General features: G+C 52.5%; 1 protein-coding gene and 1 long non-coding RNA gene across 8 annotated transcripts in view; both read right to left on the bottom strand.

Moving 5' to 3' along the window:
* P4HA2 (prolyl 4-hydroxylase subunit alpha 2) overlaps window positions 1-8,138 on the bottom strand; it is a 34,252-nt gene extending 26,114 nt beyond the window's left edge. For 4 of the 7 annotated variants that reach the window (XM_070076087.1, XM_017341034.3, XM_002710197.5 and 1 more), the window contains exon 1: window positions 8,005-8,138. The gene's annotated coding sequence lies outside the window, so the exon portion shown is untranslated. Of the gene's footprint in view, window positions 1-7,244; window positions 7,614-7,940 lie in introns of those variants that run through there. The other 3 variants (XM_008254990.4, XM_070076085.1, XM_070076086.1) reach the window with 2 other exon arrangements.
* A 4,537-nt stretch (window positions 8,139-12,675) lies between these two features.
* LOC108176461 (uncharacterized) lies at window positions 12,676-23,680 on the bottom strand. Its single transcript, XR_001793076.3, has 3 exons — window positions 23,337-23,680; window positions 19,123-20,157; window positions 12,676-12,887 (listed from the first exon to the last, which is right to left on the bottom strand). It is a non-coding gene; the product is annotated as an uncharacterized lncRNA (long non-coding RNA).
* Window positions 23,681-24,535: the final 855 nt, after the last annotated feature.

Below are 24,535 nucleotides of genomic sequence, written 5' to 3' on the forward strand. Positions count from 1 at the left end.
GAGAGAGGGTGACAACCACTGCAGCCCAAAGAGCAGGGGCCCCCCAAGCCACTTCCAGACTGCTCCATCCTCACTGCCATCTCCGGCACAGCACCTTGGAGCCCCACACCATTTCTCCTGATCCCCAGCCCTGGAATACAAAAGGCTTTGCACAAAAGATCATCTAATTAGGGACAAGTTAGTCAAGAGGGACATGGGAAAGGCCAATTCCATCCCATCTCATACCTACACCCAGGGTTCACTTAGGACAGAATAGCTAGGGGGAAAGGGCTGCCCTGCTGCCCAGGGCCCCCACCAAGGTGTCCAGTGCTGCCAAAAGCCCTCCCAGGATCCCTCCCAATCCCAGCAGAATGGGCCTGGAGAGCAACGGTTTTCCTGAAACACAAAGCAGCATCAAGCTTGAGCAGAAAACCTGAATTCTGTGTTATCTCAGCTACATCCCCAGAGTCCTAAACAATGCATCAGGCCCCCAACAAAGAAGGGTTTCTTCACAGACTTGTTCAAACCTGGAAACTGAAACAGTTACACTTCTTCCAGACAGTGAACTGTTGTAAGAACCACAGAACAGCACCTGGACAAAATCTCTTCAAAAAGTTCAAGGAAAATAAATACATACGATGAGAAAACTACACACGGATTTCAAAAGTCCTCTGTACCAAAATAAACTTTTAATTCTTCTTTCCACAAACTTGTGGAAACACACTCATATATCGTTTCAAAGCAACCAAAACATGCCGTTAAGGGACAAAAGCAGACCCCAAACAAAATGTACTCTGATTTCACTTTTGCAAAGAAAATTCATGTATGTATACATATGTACTCATATATATGTGTGCAAGATAGGCACACATCTACTTGCAGCTTGGTGAAGTAATTTTATTTTTCTTTTTAAGCTTGTTTTCCTAATCTTTCCATGAGGAATTCTACAGCAGTTCTTAAAAATAGTTTATAACATGCTTAAAATGTAACTGAAACAAAGCACCCTTCTCAAGTGGATTCCAGAGTCAGGACCCCCAGGGGGAGGACCTGCAAAGCCTGCCAACACCCTTGCGACAGTGATTCACCCACCAGGCGGCCAGCCCTGCTTCTAAGCACAGGGCAACTCCAACACATACAAGCAGAGGTCCCACCAAGCCTGCTCTTTGGAAAGGACAGTGACAACCTGGCCAGATGGCTGCGAAAAGATGTTTCCAGCTGCAAACCAGCGGGCGTCCTTAGCTTCTCCCCTTACCTCATCAGGCAGGACCCTCTGCCAAGCTCCCTCTGCAGCCCAAATGCAGCAGGCTGAGTTTAACAATGCATTTAAACAGCTTAGAGACAGAACATGGGTTCGCCAAGAACAAACAGGTCTCCCTTGGCAATGAACAAGAGGCTGTCTGCTTTTGGGGGACTGGGGAGGGGTGCAAATCCAGAACAGGACTCCTGGCCCTGAGTGCCAGTGCTGTGACCAACTCCATGAGAGTAGAGCTAACAGGTCCTGTGCGTTCAATCTAGGAGAAGTGCAGAGGCCCCAGCAGGCCACGCCACCAGAGCACAGAGACAGGCTGCCGCTACTGCACTCCAGGGAAGGATGGAAGGCTCCCTCTCTTCCTTATCTGATGCCTGGTGGGCGGCACCCCCAACCCCAGTCCTCTACAGCCATGCTGCTCCCTAGCCACACTGCCTTTTCCACGTCTCCCCCAGCCTCCCTGCCAGCCCCACTTTACAAACCCGTGTGGTTGTGAGGGGCTCCCCTTTGGGTGCTCTGCTGCCATCAGGATCAAGTCTGAACTCCGTAGGCCAAGGGGCCCCTTGGAGTCTCGTGTGACCTGGCTTTGCTGCCCTCTTCAGCCTTGCCTCACCATTCTGGATTTCCTTTTTTCACCAACTACGTCACCAAGAAGCTACTGGAACCCAGACGTGTGTCTGGATCTAGCTTTACGTGTTCTTTAGCCACCACTTAAACACGGGGATCTCCACTTCCCCACTCAGGTACCACCAAACTACAGTCTCCTGCTTCTGTGATGACATGAGGCAGCACAGAATGCTGTTAAAATCAACACCCAACAGCCACTGTCACGGTCTTAGCAGGACTGTGGCAGCCCGGGTGTCGCTCCCCCTCTTCGTGGAGGAACGACACTAAACCCTGCCTAGGTTTCCTATCCGAGCACCATTATGTCGCTCCCCCTCTTTGCGGAGGAACGACACAGGACCCTGCGCTGTTCTTTTGTCTGCTCGGCCCTCCCCGGGTTTGCTGCTGGTTCTTCCCGGGTTGGCTACCGATCCTTCCACCTCCGTGGAAGGGCGGTTCCCCCTGCCACTTTCCCCACTTCCGCGGGGGAGCGGCACACCGCCGGCTGGCTCTCTCGGGGGCTTCTCGGGGGCTGCTCAGGTGTTCCTCAGGTGTTCCCCTTAGATGTTCCTGGTGCATGTTGTCTCTCTCCTCCTTTATAGTCCTCTTCCACCAATCCCAACTCTGCTACCCACACGCCGAGTACGCTGCTCTCCTCCAATCAGGAGCAGGATCAGCTCCTGCAGGTTACTGGTCGAACTGGAGGCAGCTGTGTAGAAGCTGTTTCCTCCTCTCCCAGCGCCATATTGTGGGAGAGCAGATGCATAGAATAAGTCTTAATTCCAGTAACTTAGTCTAGTCCGAGTTGCTCCCCACACCCGGGTAGACTGGCTCATCAGGAGGACACAATCAGTAACATGGGGCACGGGTCTGATGCTCCACCTGGAATTCTCTTGCTCTCATCTCTTTCCTGGACCCTGCCCGCCTCAACCCAGTGAGGAGATTGTGCAAGCTCATGCCTGCTGCAGCCCTGGCTCCTCCCACTACTTCTGGACTCCCAGGAAGCACCTCCCTGGCCTCTCCAGTGGCCGGTCAAAGTAAGGAGTGGGTGGGGGACGGGTTTAACTCCTCCAGTGGGTAACCATGGCGAGTGAAACACAGCAGACAGAGGCGGCCAGCATACACACCCTCTCCTTGGGCTGCCCACGATACATCGCTCTGGGGCATGGAGTTTCCACAGCGATGGCAGAGCGTGATCCTGCAAGGCTGGACACCTGGCACCTCTCTGCACCGAGAGGCCAGCTTGCAAACACTCCACCTTCTGTTTGCTCCTCCTTCTTCTCCACTTCCATCTGCTTTTCCCTCACCCTGGCTGTCCTACAATTACACTTTCCCATAAGTACTTCTGCCTCAGGCGCTGTTTCCTGGGAACCTAGTCTAAGATAACCACAATTGATGTTTCCAAAAAGTTTTCATTTCTCCCATCTAATTCTCACCAAAACTTTGTAAGCTAGATAATCATCTGTATCTCAGAGGGAGCCGTCCTCCCGCAGGCCCTGGTGGATGCCTAAAACCACAGAAAATACCGCACCCTGTTACATTATGTGTTTACCTGTATGTACATACCGATGATAAAGTTTAATTTATAAATTAGGCAGAGTGAGAGATGAGCAACAAGAACTAATACAATACAGAACGATTACAAGAATATGCTGCTATAAAGTGGCCAGCTTCACTACTGTGTACTTTAGGACCATCTGAAGTACAATAAGGATCACTGGAACACAAGTACCACGACAGTGGGGCGGATCACCAAGATGGGATGACCAACGGGCAGGCAGCGTATGCAGCATGGACACTCTGCAGGTAGTCACAACCTGGCAGAAAAGGCCAGGATGGCGCAAGATGACATCACATGGGGCCGACGATGTGGCGCAGTAGGCTAAGCCTCCGCCTGTGGCACCAGCATCCCCTGTGGGCGCTGGTTCAAGTCCTGGCTGCTCCTCTTCCAGTCCAGCTCTCTGCTTGTGGCCTGGACAGCAGTGGAGGATAGCCCAAGCACTTGGGCCCCTGTACCACATGGGAGACCGGGAGGAAGCACCTGGCTCCTGGCTTCGGATCAGCTTAGCTCCAGCCATTGTGGGTATTTGGAGAGTGAACGAGCGGATGGGAAGACTTTTCTCGCTGTCTCTCCCTCTCTCTGTCTGTAACTTACCTCTCAAATAATTTTTTAAAAAAGGATTACATCATACTACATGGCATACTATTTAAAATGTACATATTAACTGTTTCTGGAATTTTCCACTTAATATTTTCAGATCATGGTTAAACATAGGTATCTGAAACCACGGAAAGTGAAACCACAGATAAGAGGCTACTGTACAAGGCAGACACGTAAGATAGATAACAGAGGCCAAATGACGGTTTCCTGCACACCTGACAGCAAATCAACAGCAAAACCAAGACTCAGACCCAAAACACACTCAGCTAAATATTGCTGCCAATCCTCTCTGTAATATCTGTTACCTTACCACACAAGGGCCTTCCAAACATGGGAGTCACACGTGGCCCCCAGCACAGCATGCCTGCCCAGGTTAGTGACTTTATCATGGGCTGGCCCTGAGACTCACAAGGCAAGTTTATGGCATCTCTGGTTACATTCCAACAAAGGGAGGAGAGCAACATGGACTCAGAAAACACCACGGCACTGTTCTGGGTTCAGAAGGCCAGTAACTTCTACCCTGAAATCACAGCACTCACAAACAGCCATTGACCCAGCTCCATGCAAGGCACTACCGCCGAATGGGTAAGGACAACTGTCCTGGAGTCAGACAGACCCAGAGCTAAATCAAAGCTCCAATTCTACTTCCTGCTTTTGTGACCTTGCCTAAGTTACAGGCGTCTCTGAGCCTCTGTTTCCCACTCTCTGTAACAGAGATAACACCAAAACATTTCACAAGGCTACTGTGAGGGCTGAATGAGATGACAGATGTCAGCAGGTAGCCTAGCACCAAGCACCATATATATGCCCGTCATCAGTACCCAGGGCCGCAGAGGGAAAGCAGTGGTCCTAAAGAGGCAAGTTGCCCAGTCCAAGTCAGAGGTAAGAAACAAGAATAAGGCAAAAATCAGGCAACCTCCACATCCCAGCAATGGCAAAGACATGAAACACTTAATTCAGGCAAGGCCGAAGTCAGGTACAACGCAGCACACTGATTGTCAGGTAATCCTGGAAATGGCCAACCGCTGGCTCTAAAGCCCATCAAGAAAGTCCTCTGGGAAAAGGCAGTGGACAGGACCAACACTCTGGGGCGCAGGTATTTCTGTGCCTCTGACCTGCTGCTATTCCAGGCTCCTACAAGTACCAGGCCTCTGGCTCTGCCATTGTCTGGGCCTCAGGAGAGCCAGGTACAGAGCAAGCGCTACTCAAGCAATCACCTCTTGAGAGGGCTGGAGCAGATGCTGGTTTATGACCAGGCCCAGACAGATCCTATCCAAGCTGGAGCACACACATCCCAAACACTTAATCCTCTGCCCTACAAGGACACCAATCAAAAGCTCAAAAAAGCTCTCTTCAAGGGCTACAGCAAATCTGATCCAGACTCTTCATTCCTCTCTGGTTTTTTTTTTTTTTTTTTTTTTTTGACAGGCAGAGTAGACAGTGAGAGAGACAGAGAGAAAGGTCTTCCTTTGCTACTGGTTCACCCTCCAATGGCCGCCGCGGCGGGCGCACTGCGCTGATCCGATGGCAGGAGCCAGGTACTTATCCTGGTCTCCCATGGGGTGCAGGGCCCAAGCACCTGGACCATCCTCCACTGCACTCCCTGGCCACAGCAGAGAGCTGGCCTGGAAGAGGGGCAACCAGAACAGAATCCGGCGCCCCGACCGGGACTAGAACCCGGTGTGCCGTCGCCACAAGGCAGAGGATCAGCCTAGTGAGCCGCGGCACCGGCCTTCTGCTCTGAGAATAAAACTGTCCATCCTTCAGCCTACGTCCTAACACAAAAGCCACAGCCCACAGGACCCAGCCCTCTTTGCCCCAAGAGAGGCTAACATCCCACCTTAGGGCACTTCAAAAAGACAAACAGCAGATTTTGAGCAATTTTCTCAACGTTTAACTCTCACTCTAGCACTCTGCTGGGCTTGCACGTGCCTGCATCCCCACATTTCCTGCCAACCTCCATCTGCATAAAATTAAAGTCTTGACAGATCCCAGGAGCCAGGGACACACCCTCCAGCCCTCTGCACACTATCAGCCAGCGTGGCCACAAACCGGCCAAGGACTTGCAGCCAGCCCCAGACCCTCCCAAGGATGTGGGAAGCACACAGCCCAAAAAAGAGGCTTTCTTGGGAAATGAGGAGACCTTAGATTGCCTCATCCCACTCATTCCTCAGAGCTGCACCCACGCAGTCCCTTGCTTTGGTGAGCACCCACATGCTGGGCTCCTCCCCTGGCACATGGCTGGCCGCCAGGGTGAAACTGCGATCTCAGAGGGATTATGAGCTCCCCGAGGGCAAGGAGAGTGCCTCAGCCTCCTCCCCTTCCCCCTCCCTCACTCCAGCCCCAAGCACTAAGGAGGTGCTCAAGGAATGAATAGGGATCAGTCATGGCCAGTCTAAGCCAGGGGCAAAGTAAGCGCTCTCTTGAGCACCCCACAGCAGAGCCTTTGACAGATGGCAGGGCCTGTCACAAACCACAGACAACACTTCAGCTTAGCTGTCACCCCGTCTGCCTGCTGGGCCCTCAGAGAATGAGGGTGACCCCACTAGGACAGCATCTTTAACATCAGGCCCCCAGCCAACTTACTCCATCCTTGCTACGTGGCTTCAACGGATGGGCCGCGGTGGACATGCCCGACTGTGTGAGAACAAGAAAACCCCCAGGAGAAAAGAATTCAAAGCTCACTCATCCTGCAAAGTGGGGAGAGGCCAAGAGAGTCCAGGCCCTGAGAAGCAGAACTACAAGGAGAGACAGTACCCTGAACACCTCCAGGGTGGCTGAATCCCAAGTCAAAGGGAATCCTGGTTCATTTAACAGAGAACTGAATCAGGAATGTATTATTTCAGATGTGACACAGGTTGATAATAAACAGCAGCTTTCAAAATACCCTGCAAATTTTTAGGGGCACATGGGTCTCTGCCAAGTCTGGGGCGTTTACAAAGTGAACGTCCCCCAACTCTGAGGGCTAGGACCTCCCGGACAAGGGTAATGTCTGACAGGCTTCAGGTGGTCTGCATCAAGAAGTCAAGTGTCACCCTAGAGCAAAAGACAACAGTCCCACCCTCGGGCAACCTCAGTGCGCTCCCACTACACCTTAAAGGTGTCAAATTAGAATGCAGAGGCCAGGGACCACCTGTTACCCAGCAACACCTGGGAAAGGAGGAGTTCACACAGCACTTGCAACTTCAGGCTCTTGGGGACAGGTACCCCAGGGCAGCGAGCCCCTATAGTGGTTCTTCCCCATCACCTTACTTCCACTAGACAGCGACAAAGGACCACGCTGGCCCAGGTATGCTCCCACTCAGACAGGCTGTTGTTCTATCCATCTACCCTCTTTCTGCCAGCTCGGCGTCACCTCCTCCAAGAAGTCCTCTGGCTTGAGACATTCAACCCACAGCCCGCGCTCCCTGCAGCATGGCACACACCACGCTGCTCTGGACCTGGATTTGTCCGTCTTCCACTCCTCCAGCCCTACTCTTGGCAGTTTCTGGCACACAGATCCATCTCTTTGCTGAATTAGTTAACCAATTACAAGTCTCCGGGCTGAGGACAAGCCACGCAGGATGCACCCCGGAGGGACGACGCCCAGATCCAGCAGCCCACACAAGCACGCCAGGGGCTCTCTCAGCCTCTCCTAGAGGGGCCTCAGGTCAAGCGGCCCCCTGGGGCAGGCCGACGCCCCCACCTCCGCTCCCGCCTCCAACCGCGGCCGGCCGTCGGGTCAGGCCGGCCCCTCCCCGGGAGCCTGACAGGGCTCCGCCTGGCCCGGCCGGGCCGCCGAGCTCCGGGCAGGAAGGGAGCCACCGGGGTTGGAAGGGCCGCGGGCGGGACAGGAACCCAGGCGGGTTCAGAGCCGCGCGAAGGGCGCCGGGCTGTGCCCTGGGCTGCGCTGCGGACTGCGGGCGGCGCAGGGCCCCGATTCCCACCCCCGCGCGGGGCAGAACGCACCCCAAGCCTCCGGTTCGCCCAGTCCCCGCCGTGGGCACGTCTGCCAAGCGGGCGGCTCGCTCACCTGGACACGCGCCGCTCCCGGCGTTTCCAGAACCTCCCGCGGCGGTGCCCAGCCCGCTCGGCGCCTCCCCCTCCGGGGCTCCGCCTCCCGCCAGGCCGGCTCCGCCCGCTTGAGCCGCTGCCACGTCCCCACCTCCCGCTCCTGGGCCGGCCCGCCCACTGGACCCGCGGTTCTGGAGCTCGAGCTGGGGTCGCCGCCGCCTGGAAGGCTAGGCAGCCCCGCCGCGCTCGGGGCGGAGCGGGCCTCCGGCGGGCGGGAGCCGGCCGCGCGCGCCGTTCATGCCGGCCGCCGCGCGCCGCACGTACGCCGCGCCCGCCGGCCCGCCTCGGGCGCGGCCACCTGTGGAAGGCGACGGGTCTCCAGAGCCCGGAGAGGGCGACGTCGCGATGCCGGGCGGGCGCCGCCAGGACGTCCCACGCTGCCCTCTGCTCAGGCCCATTTCCTCGGTGGTCCCGCTGGGTACATGGGCCCTTCCTCCCCCCATCACGGCCGCTAGGTTCCGGGAGGCCAAGGGCGCCCGGGCGAGGGGCAGGCCGGTGGCGAAAGAAAGACCGGGGGCCTGGAGATCAAGTCTTTGGAGGACTGAGACTGCCCTGAGCTGAGGCGGAGGCGCTCCTGGTGGTGCACGTGGGCCTGAGGTGCAGACAGAGGAGCCACCGAATGCTGGGCTGCCCAAACTATTTCCTAGAACACGGCCCGGAGAGGACGGACGCCTTGTGCAGCCTACTAGGCCATTATTACGGCGGGGAGGCAGCACACCTCGGCCTGAGCTGGAGCAGGCCCTGGCGGCCAAGCGCGTTCCCACGCCTGCTCTATGAACTTGCTTCCTCATGAATGAGGGGAAACCCGGTCTGAGAATCTCATCAGGGAGCCGAGCCCAGACCCAGGGTGGATATTCCCCGTGGCACACTGGGCAGGCAGGCAGCCTGGAACCGGGGGGGAAAACGGACAGGCGGAAATACGCAGGACGCACACAAACAGGGAAAGGCCGCTGTGCCGGCGTGTGCCAGCCGTGCCTGAGCTCAGAGAAAACCCAACCGAAGCCTTCCTGCGTCTGCTACCTCCTGCGACGCACAAAAGCTGCTCTCTGCCTGCCCAGGCCTCCCTGTCTCCTTCCCCTGCTCGAGAGCTGGCCCTGTGAATCGCCCCTTTTCTCTGCTGATTGGCCCTTTCCCGTGGGCCTTTAAAATATGCTCCCTGTTAGGGAGACCCACCCTCCTGTGACCCACCAACCCATGGGTGTCTGTCTCCTCGTTCAGAAGAAAACTCAGTCAGATGGGGCCAGCGCTGTGGCGTAGCGCGTTAAGCCACTGCCTGCAGTGCTGCCATCCTGTATGGGTGCCGATTCGAGTCCTGGCTGTTCCACTTCCGATCCAGCTCTCTTCTGTGGCCTGGAAAAGCAGTAGAAGATGGCTTAGGTTCTTGTGCCCCTGTACCCACGTGGGAGACCTGGAAGAAGCTCCTGGCCCCTGGCTTCGGATTGGCACAGCTCCAGCCGTTGCAGCCAATTGGGGAGTGAACCAGTGGATGGAAGACCTCACTCTCTCTGCCTCTCCTTTCTCTGTGTAACTCTTTCAAATAAATATATAAATATTTTTAATAAATAAGCAAACCTCTGCTAAAAAAGGAAAGAAAAGAAAACTCAGTCAGAATCTGTCTCCTCGGCCTCATCTCCCTCCAGCCCCTCAGGTCCTGCAGTCAGCCTTCCAGCTGCCAGGGACCACCAAACTAGGTCTTAGTAAACTCTGTGCCCCCTCCAAGTCGCTAAATTCAACGGCCTTTCTTCAGTCCTCATCTGCCAAGGCCCAGAGCAGCATCTGACACCCCAGCAGGGACCCCTTCCTCCTGGGAACCTCATTTCCCTTGGTTGCATCCAATCTCTCTGGCCAACTCTGGCCAGCTTCTTCCCACTGGTCACCAGAGGTTTTGAGTTCCTCAAAGCTCAAACCTAGGCTCTCTATTCTTTCTAGAGTTGGTTTTTTTTTTGGTTTTGTTTTTTTTTTTTCCTATACACAGTGACTCACATATTTCTCTCTTGGCCCTGGCCCTTCCCCCTGACTCCCAGACTCACATAACTAACTGCGCCATCTCTATCTCTCAAGCACCTCAACCTTTATTTATTTATTTATTTATTGACAGGCAGAGTGGACAGTGAGAGAGAGAGACAGAGACAAAGGTCTTCCTTTTTCTGTTGGTTCACCCCTCAATGGCCGCCGCGGCTGGTGCACTGCGGCCGGCATACCACGCTGATCCGAAGCCAGGAGCCAGGTGCTTCTCCTGGTCTCCCATGCAGGTGCAGGGCCCAAACATTTGGGCCATCCTCTACTGTACTCCCAGGTCACAGCAGAGAGCTGGACTGGAAGAGGAGCAACCAGGACAGAATCCGGCGCCCTGACAAGGGCTAGAACCTGGGGTGCTGGCGCCGCAGACAGAGGATTAGCCTATTGAGCTGCGGCGCTGGCTTTTTTTTTTTTTTTCTTGAAGATTTAATTTATTTATTTGAAAGGTAGAGTGACACAGAGAGACAAAGACAGAGACAGAGACAGATCTGCTGGTTCACTCCTCAAATGGCCACTGCAGTTGGGTCTTGGACCAGGCCAAAGCCAGGAGCCAGGAATTCATCTTGCACATGGATACAGGGGTTCAAGCACTTGGGCCATCTTCCACAGCTTTCCCAAGCACACCAGCAGGAAACCAGATTGGAAGCAGAGCAGGGGCCAGGGTTGTGGCACAGTGGGTAAAGCTACCGCCTGCAACGCCAGCATCCAATATGGGCACTGGTTTGAGACTTGGCAGCTCCACTTCTGGTCCAGCTCCTTGCTAATATGCCTGGCTTCAGCCTGCTACAACCCTAGCTGTTGTGGACATTTGGTGAGTAGATGGAAGATCTCTCTCTCTCTCTCTCCCTCGCTTGCTCTCGCTCACTCTCTTCTTTCCTCCTCCTTTTCCTCCCTTTCAAATAAGTAAAAACATAACCTGAGCAGTTTATTCTCTCACAGTTCTGGAAACCAGGAGTCCAAATCCGAGATGTTGACAGAGCTGTGCTCCCTCCAATGGGAGAATTCGCCTTTGCCTCTTAGGGTTTCTTTGGCTTTCACTGCATTACACTAATCTCTGCTTCGAGCTTCACTCGGCCATCTCCTCCTTGTGGATGTCTTCTCTTCAGCTTGTGTTCTTATAAAAATACTTGACACTGGAGATAGGGGTAGTTAGGATAACCTCACCTCATGACTGTGACTTAACTATGTCTTCAAAGTCCCTTTTCCCAAATAATGTTACATTCACAGGGCCCAGGTATTGGGATACAGATGAATCTTTTGGGTGGCCGCCACTCAGTGTGCTATGTTAAATATTCCCATATGCCCTCAAGTGAGGTTGAACCCATGTAAACCCATTTACCTCAGTTCTGCATGTCCAGCAGGGCCACTCCTGACCCATCGTCACAGCCTTTTCTTTAGAACCCCTTGATCAGTGAATTCACCTCCTGTAGGGTTTCCCAGCTTCCTCCATGTTTTTCTGTCCTAAGAAATGCAAAATAACCCAACATGATGCATGTTTTCCTCTGCAGGTTTAAATCCAAGCTGTGGCCTTGACCATCCAGGAACTGATAAAGGCATTTAAGTTGTTGCCCAAACACTGAAAGAAGTTGCCCCCAACTCTGAGGCAGAGTCACCGATGCTCACATAAACTCCATACTGTGAACGCCTCGTGGCAGATGCTCCCAAGTAGGACATCCTCTGTCTTTCTGCAGCCTTCTCTTCATGTAACTTCCCTTAATAAAAGCTTTCAACTGACCACCCTGAGGTTTTGGTGTTTCTTTCTCTGGAATCCCAACTGGCCACATCTCAGGACAACTGGGGGAAGTGCTTTATGGGAATTCCCCTGCTGCTACCTTTGGGGCAAAAACTCCAGCCATAGATTCGGCAGAAACAAACTGTCTCCTCAACCTCACCTCACACCACCCAAACTAATTCTGTTCATGCATTTCCTGTATCTCAGGAAATGAAGTCACCATCTCCCAATTGCTTCCTTTTCCTCCCTAGTGTATCCTCACACTGGAGATCTTATCTGATGGATGTGACTCCATCCTTTTACCTCTCTTCACCCCTGCCGTCATATGCCAAATTCAGGACAGTACCACCTGTCACCTGGAGAAGGCCCACCACTTCCTCCTCTCCTTCCTCCACTCTGTAGGCAGAGGAATATTTTAACATGATTCTGCGAAGCTGGCATTATGGGATAGGAAGTTAAGCCGCCACATGCAATGCTGGCAACCTATAGGGTCACCAGTTCAAGTCTCAGCTGCTCTACCTCCCATCCAGCTCCCTATTAATGTGCCTGGAAAAGCAGCAGAAGATGGCCCAAGTGCTTAGACCACAGCAACGATGGGGGAGACCTGGATGAAGCTTCTGGCTCCAGGCATAGGCGTTGTGGCCATTTGGGGAGTGAACCAGTGTATGGAAGAACTCTCTGTCTCTCCTTCTCTGTAACTCTGCCTTTCAAATAAATAAATAAATGGTTCTGATCATGTCATTTTCACATATTGAACCCTTCAAAGGTGTCCCACTGTCCCAAAGATAGACTCAAATCTTTATCCAGTCCTGATGTCCTATTTAATCATGTGCAGCCTCAAACTTGATGCCCCAGCCCCTCCAGGCACTCTCCAGTGTCCTGACCTTTGGATGTGTCCTTCCTTCCACCAAGAACACAACTTCCAGCAAACGCTTTGTTCTTTCAGTAGTCTTCTCTGGGCCTGACCTGAGTCAGGTTCTGCCATGGCCCCACAGCTCCTCATGAATGATGTCATGCTACCTGGCAACATTCAAAGGCATTTTATTCATCATGGTGTCTCCAGCTGTAGCATAGGACCTGGCGTCTAAGGCCTGAACAGGAAATAGTAAACAAAAATATATACATGAGTAGATACCCCACACTCTTACAGCTTCCAACAGAGCTCATTGAACACGCCAGGTTGTGTCACTTACTTAACACTTATTCCTGGACAACTATCCATACAAGTACATTACAGAGATTCACAGCCCTTCTCCCTAGATCCATTGTCTGAACAAAGCCACACACCACACTGTTGATAACCTTTCTGTTGTGTTCATTCATGCATTCACTCAACAAACATTTGCTGATAGTCACCTGAGGCCTAGCTGGTGATTCCAGGACCGTGAATGTCAAAGGGTCTCTATTTAATGTGGAAAACTGGCAGGTGCACAGAGGCCCACCTCGTCCAGGGAGAGAAAGGCCCATCTCTTTCCAGCTGGTGAAGGCTGCTGATAGAAGGTACTATATGCCTGAGATTTATGAAATGACCCAGACTGAGAGACTCTCCTCAAGCTCAAGACCAGGCACAGCCTGTGACCTTTGACCTCAGCATAGCCAGAACATTGCCAGAAAGGCTTAGCCTCCATGCGGCCCCTAGGCAACATCACCGTCCAGTGGCTTCTTGAAGCAACATGGACTTATGTGCCCTCCACTCCCATCCCAAGAGGAGTGCCTGGAGGTCCCCCATGAGTTGACAACAGAAACTTCTGTGCTGGATGGAGTAAGCATCTAAACTTCCAGGAAATTTTCCAGAGCAGGGTTCCCAGGATCAACCAAGGCCACACCCACACACAGGGCTCTGTGTATGTTAGCATCTGTCTCTGCTCTTCAGCACCTTAGGCACGGAGCTGTCCACTGAACCTCGGAAGCAGCCCGCAGCCCACCCCAGCTTCCTCCACTGGGACCAGGGAAAGGCCGGTTGCAGAGGGCAGGAAGTGCAGCTGGAGAGGGGCCACCTAGTGGTAACCTTCAAGCTTCAGAAACAGTCTGTCTGGGACTGTGGTCCTATGGCCTGGTACTGGACCCTAGAGGAGGAAAAGGGAATCTGACAAAATTTCTAGAAGCCTGTGTGGCCAGCCCTGGGCAGGGCCAACTGGACCCCAAGAGGCTGTCCTTTACCAACCCCTGAGCCCACTTGTGGGTGCAAACCTGAATCAGACCCCTAGAATGGCTACAAGTTCATCCCAGCTGCCTCCCCAGGGGACCCCTGCCATCTAAGACTGCAGGGCAGCACTGGCTGAGCAACTGCTAAAGCACCCAGGCCCTTCAAGGGAAGTAACTTCCCAGTAGGCCCAAAACAGACTCCTCACAGTAAAGAGCGGGCTTGGACATTAGCCCCACCTTATCAAGTCTCCAACCTGTATAAAAGGCTCTGAACTTGTGCAAGTCCCAAATATCAGGTGTCAGATGGGTATGGTGCTTACAAGTGCTGATGTTCTGATGCATACAGCGTGCAGCACACTTTTTTTTTTTTTGACAGGCAGAGTGGACAGTGAGAGAGAGAGACAGAGAGAAAGGTCTTCCTTCCATTGGTTCACCCCCCAAATGACTGCTACAGCTGGCGCGCTGCGCCAATCCGAAACCAGGAGCCAGGTACTTCCTCCTGGTCTCCTATGCAGGCGTAGGGCCCAAGCACTTGGGCCATCCTCCACTGCCTTCCCAGGCCACAGCAGAGAGCTGGACTGGAAGAGGAGCTACCGGGACAGAACCGCACCCCAACCGGGACTAGAACCCGGAGCACCGCACCACAGGCAGAGGATTAGCCTAGTGAGCCGTGGTACTGGCCAAGCACACTTTTTAAATGTTTCCTTTTTCAGAATTGCACCTCCCTCTCTTTTCTCTCTCAGCTCTAAGCCCTATTGAGGCTGCTTGAGGACTAGGGCTGGGTGGGGGTGAGGCTTGAGGAGAGCTGCTGGGCACTGGACTTAATCTGCTATTCAAATGGCCTGGGCTTCGGAGGGATAACAGTGTTTTAGGCATTGTCAAAAAGTCTGGGAGCGGGCCGGCACCGTGGCTCACTTCGCTAATCCTCTGCCTGCGGTGCCGATACCCCAAGTTCTAGTCCCAGTCGCTCCCTTCCAGTCAGCTCTCTGATGTGGCCCAGAAGGGCAGCAGAGGATGATCCAAGTGCTTGGGTCCCTGCACCCACATTGGAGACTGGGAAGAAGTACCCAGCTCCTGGCTTCGGATCGGCGTAGCGCCAGCCGTAGCGGCCATTAGGGGAGTGAACCAACAGAAGGAAGACCTTCTGGGAGCAAGAAGAGTAGTGGTGGTGGTGGGGTAACGACAGGTAAAGCTTCAGATGCCCCAGAGGTGGACGCCTGGGACCTCAAGGGACCCAGAAAAAAATCTGAATCAGATGCTGACAGCATGAAGCAGCCACCCCAGAACAAAAGCCAGAAAAGGGCAGGATCAGCCTGGGATTTCAGAGGAGCACCTCCTCCATCGTGCGCGCAGGAAGGGGAAGAAGGAAGAACAGGGCTTGAGGGTGACTGGGGAGGGGGCTGGAGCCATCCAGGTGATGTGAATTGAGGAATGGCATCTGGAAGAGCAGTAAATAGATTTTCTTAGAGATTTATTTTTTATTTATTTGAAAGTCAGAGTTGCAGAGAGAGGTAGAGACAGAGAGGTCTTCCATCCGCCGGTTCACTCCCCAGATGGCTGCAATGGCTGGAGCTGCACTGATCCAAAGCCAGAAGCTTCTTCCAGGTCTCCCACATGGGTACAGGGGCCCAAGGACTTGGGCCATCTTCTACTGCCTTCCCAGGCCAGAGCAGAGAGCTGTATCTGAAGAGAAGCAGCCAGGGCTAGAACTGGTACCCATATGGGATGCCGGTGCTTCAGGCCAGCATTTTAACCCACTGCAACACAGCTCCAGCCCCGTGCAGTAAATAGATTTAAGAGTCAGTGAGTAGGGGCCGGCACCGTGGCACACTAGGTTAATCCTCCGTCTGCAGCACCTGCATCCCATATGGGCACGTGGCCTGGGAAAGCAGTGCAAAATGGCCCAAGTCCTCGGGCCCCTGCACCTGCATGGGAAACCCGGAAGAAGCTCCTGGCTCCTGACTTTGGATTGGTGCAGTTCTGGCCGTTGTGACCATTTGGGGAGTGAACCAACGGAAGGAAGACCTTTCTCTCGCTCTCTCATTGTCTGTAACTCACCTGTCAAATAAATAAATAAAAAATCTTTAAAAAAGAAAAAAGAGTGAGGAGTCATCAGCCTTGTGGTACAGCAAATTAAGCTACTACCTGTGATGCTGTTATCCTTTAAGGGTGCCTGTTGAGGACTCTACTCTGATTCCAATCTGGCTCCCTGTTAATACACTTGGAGAAGCAGTGGGAAACGACCCAAGGAGTTGGGCCCTTGCCACTCTCTTGGGAGACCTAGATGGAGTTCCTGGCTCCTGGCTTTGGCTTGGCCCAGCTCTGTCCATTGCTGTTTTTTGGGGGAGTGATCCAGCAAAAGAAAAATTTCTTTCTCTCTCTCTCTTTCAAATAAACAAATCCAAAAAAAAAAAAAAAAAAGCATTAACAAGGAGTCTCTCTCGGTTTTAGGGCTATCTTCTTAGAAACCTCCATGCCATGAGAGCCAAGAGGAGGAAGAAGTGAACACAAGGCTGAAATGTAAAAGATGAGGCAGAAGTCCAGTTACACTGTGAGTTTGTGTACCCATCATGGCCAAAGCAGCAGAAGTTAGGAATGCAGCCAGGTGCAAGTTGGGCACAAGTTGCTGGGCTGCCCACTACTATCTACAGCTTTTCCCCTGAAGGATCTGAAGCTCCCAGCACCACTGGATTGCCAAAATCACCAGTGAGACACCCACCTTGCTGATACCAAAATACCTGATGGCCCTTTACCCTGGGCCTGTGGCATCCCGGGCCAGTTCTGTTCTCACTTGTGGCTAAGGGTACCACAGGTACAATAAACCATTTCTGTGCTGGTTAACCAAAGAATAAAAAAAATAATAATAAAGAATTAATGAGGCGGTAAAACAGGAGAGGCTGTGTGCCTACACTCACTCGTTAGTCAGAATGCTCTGACCCCCAAGCTAAAATCCGTTTTTGGAACGAGGCCCCCACTCATCATCCAGACCCCCTCAACCCTGTCACCCTACAGCAGGTCCCACTCACTGAAGTAGTGGCAGCCCCGAAACAACGCCAGAACAGGGCAGGGGCGGAGAAACTGGTTTCCCTGGGAGCACACGTCAGCACTTCTGGGTTTCAGGCTGACATGGAATCCTCATCACCACATCTCCTTCCCTCAGTTGCAGACTGCTTGCCTTGTAAGGTAACCACCCACTTAATGATGGCTTCAGCATCTACTCTCCTGGCGCCACCCTTCCTCTCCCCGAGGCTCATTACCCACCCCCCTCTTATTTTTAAATGAATGCACTTCATCTTGCTGCAGTGACCCGTGAGTGAGGCAATGGGTGTCCTTTTTTCGGAGTGAGACAGTTCATCCACGAGTGTGCCTAGGCTGATCAAGTCGTAGAGTGCTGCCCTGTGTGGCCCAGGAGCTCGTTTGTATCCCAGACATCCTGGATTTGCATAGTCATTATAACCACTTTGCAGCAAAGGGAAACAAAGTGAACTGAAACAGGACCTGACTTTTGCTACATTGCACAAAATCACAATGTTCTAGCAGCTGCTGGTCCTGACAGCAAACTCCCACCATATAATCACAGGAGCCCAAGTCACCAGTTTCACAGAGGCCAACTCACACCTGCCTCAAAGACCCCACCCTCCATGACCCTTTCCTGTCCTCAACTACTCTGCTGATTTCAATTCTGCTTGTGCCTCTGACCCTCCCCCGTCACTTGAGTAGACATCATCATTTGAATTTGCTCTGAGAGCCCCGTGGGACACTGTGCAAGGACTCTGACCCACCACAAGGAGGCCAGGGCACTCATTCTTCTAGAGGCTAGATGACTCACACCACTTCAAACATATCCCAGTACACCACATCCTGCAGAAATATGTTCCGTGCATGACCAGGAACACATGGCTGGGCTTCAGGTGACAGTTTCCATGATGTAATGTTACATTTATTGGCATTTAGCATTTTTCCAAGTCTCAAACACTGGCATATATCTGTGAGAAGCTTGATTCTCGCGCCTGAAAAACAGTGACCTAGTGAGACATGACTCCTAGAAATAGGGCCCTTACCCACGACACACACATGCACATGTGTGCACATGCATGCACACAGAGAGGGATTCACAGGCATACACAAGCCTCTCCTATGATGAGGAGGAGGTTCTATCGTTTGTCCTCTGACTGCATTTAACCTTGACTCTGGTCCAGAACCTGATGTTGATTTGAAACAGAATCTGATCTTATTCCTTATCCTGAACCTGCCTGGAATGAGGAAGATGTTTACCTCCGTTATCTGCTGTAATCAGAGACCCCAGAGAGTGCACACAGCATGGACAGCATGCTTTCCTGGTTGAAGAGTGGTGAGGGTAGAAAGATGGCTTTATTAAACTGGCTGAGCCATCAGACACCACCATTGGTGGTATCAGTTATGAGGGCAAGCAGTGCTCCCATCCTGACGTTGCCCACAGCTAACAGGCCAGGGTGACCCCCTGCCTTCATTCCCGCGCACCCCACTCATGGGCCTTCTGCGAGCTTTGCTGCCCAGACGGCTGTGTCTGCATAAATGAGGATGGCCACCAGAGGGCGCACGGAGCCCTCCACGGGACACCCAGCGACAGGCGCTGCCCCGACCTGGCTCTAAGAGACCTTTAGGGGCTTAGTCGGTGGCCCCGCCATCCCCCACCACCACCACTTGCCAGGATTTAGCTGTAACCCTTGCCTCGAGCTGCGTGAGTATAAACGACTGAGCGGATGGAGTTTTCCAGGCCCCAGGGAGCGACTCCAGTGCTGAGACCCCTAGTGGAGAGGAAGACACCGACGACGCCGGGAAGGCCCAGCCAGTAGCGTTGCGGTACAGCCCTGGGGAAGCCTCAGGCCGCAGGAGCCAGGGGCCCTGAGGACCGAGGGCTGGCGGTGCATTGAAGCTGGGGAAGGAGATGGGATAGGGAGGCTGTCACAGGAACCCGGACCCGCGCGGAATCCCGTGGAGCTGAGCTCCTTGAGGACAGGGGCAAAAGGCACATGACATGGCGTCCTGGTCTGGCTTTCTGTGAGGCCCGGCTGCTTCTGCGAGCTGTCCGGGCACCGAGTAACCTAACGGCAGATGGGCACGTTCTGTGCGGGAACCCGCCTGCTTGTCCCTCGGTTCCCTACCTCCGCCCCGCCCCCGCTCTGTGCCCTGACTCCCGACCTTGCACTGTGGACATCCACGAGTCACTTGGGGGTCCACCAACGGAGAGAACCGAGACAAGGTCTGCGGGCAGGTGGAGGCCGGCACTGGTCAAACGCCTGCGGCCTGGCTCAGTGACCGGCCGGCCCCACGACTGCCTCTGAGGGAGACGCCGGCTGCCCTAGCGGGGCTGGGGCGCCGCAGACGCATGCGCTCTGGAGCCCTCGGCACCCGCACTTCCCTGCAGGTGGCCAGCCCATAATCGTCCTCTGCTGCCCAGACTGGCCAGGCCGGGGCCCCAGGGACTCAGGAGTCAGACAGAACTCCTGGCTGCGTGGAGTGCGTGTTGGTTTTGGGTGTTGAGAGGAGAGGAGGCACAGGCGAGGAGACTGACGGTGAACCCCGGGGCCTGAGGGGACCCTCGGAAGGGGCACCCCCTGTGCTGGGTGGTCGGCGTAGGCGTGGACCCCCCTGAGGAGGCACCCGGCGGGAGGGCTGGCTGTCTGGGAGAACCGTGGTGTTCTGGCCGAGGAGACGGGGGAGGGCTGGCCCAGAAACAGGGAGGCCGTAGGACGTGGTGCTGCTCACCACTTAGACGTGTTGTAAATAACACGGTGTGTTGTTATGAAGGAATGCGCTGTCACTTTAAATAGTCAATATTCCTTTATCTTACCCACTTATTTGCGTTTTCATAATGTTGTTTGTTGTCTTACATGTGTCCATATGGAATTCTCTTCCTTTGGCCTGACAAACATCCTTTAGAATTTCTTACAGTGAAGTTCCGCCTGTGACAAATTCAGCCTTGGGTTGTCAGAAATGTCTTTAATTTGCCTTCATTTTGAGGGATATTTTCACTGGGTAAACAAATCCATGTTTCCAGGGTTTTTCTTTCTCTAATTTAAAGATGTCATTCCACTGTCCACGAATCCTGTCATTTCTGTCTAAAAGATAGTTGACAGTCTTAGAATGGTACTGAAAGTAATAGGCCTGCTTCCTCACTTGGACAACTTTCAAGATTTTTTTTCTTTGTTTTTCAGCAATTTGACTATAATGCGCCTGCAAAACAAAACAAAAACAAAAACAAAAAACCCTACAAGGCTTTCTTTTTTTAAATCTGTGAGTCGATGTCTTTTTTTTTTTTTTAAGATTTATTTATTTACTTGAAAGTCAAAGTTACACAGAGAGAGGAGAGGCAGGAAGAGAGAGAGGTCTTCCATCCGCTGGTTTACTCCCCAATTGGCTGTAATGGCCGGAACTGCGTTGATCCGAAGCCAGGAGCCAGGGGCTTCTTCTGGGTCTCCCATGTGGGTGCAGGGGCCCAAGAACTTGGGCCATCCTCCACTGCACTCCCAGGCCACAGCAGAGAGCTGGATCAGAAGTGGAGCAGCCGGGTCTTGAACTGGTACCCATATGGGATGCTGGCGCTTCAGGCCAGGGCATTAACCTGCTGAGCCACAGCGCTGGCCCTGATGTCTTTTTTTTTTTTTAAGATTTATTTTATTTATTTGATAGGCGTAGTGACATACAGAGAGAGAGAGGTCTTCTATCTGCTAGTTCACTCCCTAAATGACCACAATGGCCAGGGCTGTGCCAGGCCAAAGCTAGGAGCCTGAAACACTATCTGGGTCTCCCATTTGGATGGCAGGGACCCAAGTCCTTGGGCTGTCTTTGCTGCCTTCCCAAGAGCATTTATCAGGGAGCTAAATCAGAAGCCAGCTTCCGGGACTTCAACGGGTACTCTGAAAAGGGACATCTCAGGTGGCAGCTTAACCTGCTGTGCTACCAAATCAGCCCCTTCTACTTTTTTCTAGAGATTTATTTATTCGACAGGTAGAGTTATAGAGAGAGAGAGGGGAGAGAGAGAGGGAGACAGAGAAAGAGAGAGAAAGATCTTCTATCTGCTGGTGCACTCCTCAAATGGCCTCAATGGCCAGAGCTGGGCCAATGCAAAGCCAAGAGCCAGGATCTTCTTCCTGGTCTCCGACACAGGTGTAGGGACCCAAGCACTTGGGCCATCTTCTACTGCTTTCCTAGGCCATAGCAGAGAGCTGGATGGGAAGAGGAGCAGCGGGACATGAACTGGTGCCCATATGGGATGCTTTACCCACCACACCGCGCTGGCCCCAGCAATTATGTTTTTATATCGTCCTGATACTTTGTCTCATCTCCTTCTGGGATGCAGATTACACCTGCATCAGTCCTTTTGCTCCTGTTTCTTTTTTTTTTTTTTTTTTCCGGACAGGCAGAGTGGACAGTGAGAGAGAGAGAGAGAGAGAGAGACAGAGACAGAGACAGAGACAGAGACAGAGAGAAAGGTTTCCTTTGCCGTTGGTTTACCCTCCAATGGCCGCCGCGGCCGGCACACCGCGCTGATCCGATGGCAGGAGCCAGGTACTTATCTTGGTCTCCCATGGGGTGCAGGGCCCAAGCACTTGGGCCATCCTCCACTGCACTCCCAGGCCACAGCAGAGAGCTAGCCTGGAAGAGGGGCAACCGGGACAGAATCCGGCGCCCCGACCGGGACTAGAACCCGGTGTGCCGGAGCCGCAAGGCGAAGGATTAACCTACTGAGCCGCGGCACCGGCCCTTTTACTCCTGTTTCACAGGTCTCTTATTCTCTGCTGTATTTTCTTTCCTTTTGTTTCCTTCTGTATGCTTCATTCTGGAGATTTTCCTGTTTACTTCCCCTGTCTTCTGCCATATCCAGCCTGCTGCTACATCTCTGTATACTAGGAGTTCTTACTTTCAGATGTTATATTCTTAGTTCTGTATTTCCATTTGACTCTTTTTATATATTATAATTCTTTTTTTAAATTCTCCAATTTTCATCTATTTTATTCTTTTCCCCTACTGACCATTTTAATTATGACTATTTAAAGGCACTCATGGGGCTGGCGTTGTGGTGAAGTAGGTTAAGCCTCTCCCTGCAAAGCCTGCATCCCATATGGGTGCCAGTTTGATTACTGGCTGCTCCACTTCTGATCCAGCTCCCTGTTAATGTGCCTGGGAAAGCAGCAGAGGATGGCCCAAGTGCTTGGGCCCCTGAGCTCAACTGGGAGACCCAAAGAAGCTCCTGGCTCCTGGCTTCAGATAGGCTCAGCTGTGGCTGTCGCAGCATGTGGGGAGTGAAGCAGAGGGTGGAAGACCTCTCTGTGTGTATTTCTCTCTCTCTGTCTCTGTAACTCTGGCTCTGATAAATAAATAAGTCTTAAATACACACACACACACACACACACACACACATATATATGTAAATCCACTCATTTCTGAAACATCCATAGGTCTCTTTCCATTAACTGCTTTTTCTCTTGATTTTCATTTTTTTTTTAGCATGACTCATACTTTTCTATTGGCTGAAACACATTTTGAATACAAAATTAGAAAACTCTGGATGATGCTATCTTCATCCAGAAAAAAACAGTATTAAGTAAACAGGTTGACGAACAGTGTTAAGAATGCATGATGCTGTGCCTTCTTATCTGTGCCTCCGTGGCAACCAGGCAAGTCCCAGTGATAGATATGTTTTCTACTGGTCCACAGGCCCAGTAAGGCTGATGCATTTTCTGCTGGGTAAGTCCTTGGCTAATGGCCACTACTGAGTAGCCCATATGAAAAGAACCAGCCATGTGGGCTGCTGCTGCTACTGCTGCTGCTGCCTGAGGCAAGAATCACCCACCTCCCACAGCTCCGCGAGTGGTCTTGCAGTTCTCACCTCCCCGTGCCACAGTGGCCCCCGTGACCGAGCGCCAGTCCGACAGCCGGGTTCTGATAGATCACCTTACTGCTTTTGAGGCTTGGTTTTCTGCTGTGATTAGGCTGACATGGCTCACCTTGGTCCTAGGGCATAACTCGAACTCTTTCCTAGGGTGTGACCCTTCCGGGGACTCAGGTGAAAACCAAGGTGTTTACCCAGGCCTCTCCACCTTGAAAGAACTTCAGTTCCAATTGGTCTCCCCAGCACATTGAGGCTTTCTAACACCTGCTTAGTTCTTTGGACTTTAAGCCGCTGTTCCAAAGCAGGACAATCAGTTCTGAGGTTTGTGTGCAGCTGTTTGGCTCCATCTCTGTCGTTTCCTCCTCTCTGCAAGGTTCCAGCCCCTTTGGCAGCCCAACTCCAACCTCTGTGTTCTCACTCTAGTAAGATTGATGCTTTCTGCATGGAAAAGCCAGAACATACGTGGACCCCACCACACAATGCTCCCTTTTCTCAAGAATCAGAAACCCTCCGTTCTCACCTGAATTGGTTGTTCTCCCATGGCTTCCAACAGCTGGCATCGATGTTTTGTCCAACTTTCATAGCTGTTTTTGACAGGAGGGTTAGTCTTGATGCAAGACTGACTTCTATCTGTCTTGTCTGGAGCTGGAAGTTGTATTCAGTCCAATTTTGTTGCCAGGTCAGAGAGAACTGAAGAGGGGTAGGCCCACCAGGCCCAGCTGCTGTCAGCGAAAACTTGGCTCTCAGACTCCTGAGGCCTCAGATCCACAACCCGAGTTCAGGCTCCCTATTATGCTCTCCTCCCCATTCCCCTTTTAATGTTTAAACTTTTCTTGGGTTTCAGTTATGGTGGAGCAACAGGTAATAAACTTACCTCCCATTGCAAACAACTATAAAACTAGATAAAATGTGTATAGCAGTTGAACGAAGGCACTGGACGTCAAAGAGTGCTTATCCTCGAACAGAGCGAACTACACAAGATGAGCTCCTCATTCACCCAAGTTCTTTGCCTGGTATCCCTTTCAAACCGTGGCAGAGAGAGCTGGAGCCCACGCAGACAGCAAGGACTTCAGTGCAGGCCACCAAGGTAATCGCTGGAGGGTGCTGAGGAGCTGAAATGTGTTGTGGAAGGAACCTGAGGAGTGAGCCGCCCAGAGCAGGAGCACCAGGGAGCTACACAGGAAGCCTCACCAGGCCTTGCCTGAGTGGCACACACGCAGGACAGGATCTCCTGATGCCTGGCAGACAGAAACTTCCCAGGCTTCTGTGAACTAAGAGGGGGCTCTGGAGGTCACACAGAGCTGGCATCTGTTCTCAACAGCAAGAGTGGAAAGATCTCACTGAATATCCTGTTTTGATTAAATTAACCCATTAGCAAGTCCGCACCTTAGGAACAGAGCTACTTTACCCCTACAGTATGCACTGCTTTAGACCTGCCCCAAACTTCAGTAGGACAAATCGAGCCTCTTTTTGCTGCCCAACAAAACAAACTCAGCACTCTTCAAAGGACACTACGTAATCCAGACTCTCAGCAACGAATTAATTTCCAGCCTTATAAAGAGAAGAGGGATCTGTTACTGAGAGGAAGACAGTCAACAGAAACAGATCCAGAGGCAACACCAACAACTGCAATTAGCAGATGAGGGCTTTGGGACAGCTATTATAAATATGTTCAGGAATCTTAAATGACAAAATGAACTTAATAAATGAACACATAAG

Source organism: Oryctolagus cuniculus, chromosome 6, assembly GCF_964237555.1.
Source record: "Oryctolagus cuniculus chromosome 6, mOryCun1.1, whole genome shotgun sequence".
Lineage (NCBI taxonomy): Eukaryota > Metazoa > Chordata > Mammalia > Lagomorpha > Leporidae > Oryctolagus > Oryctolagus cuniculus.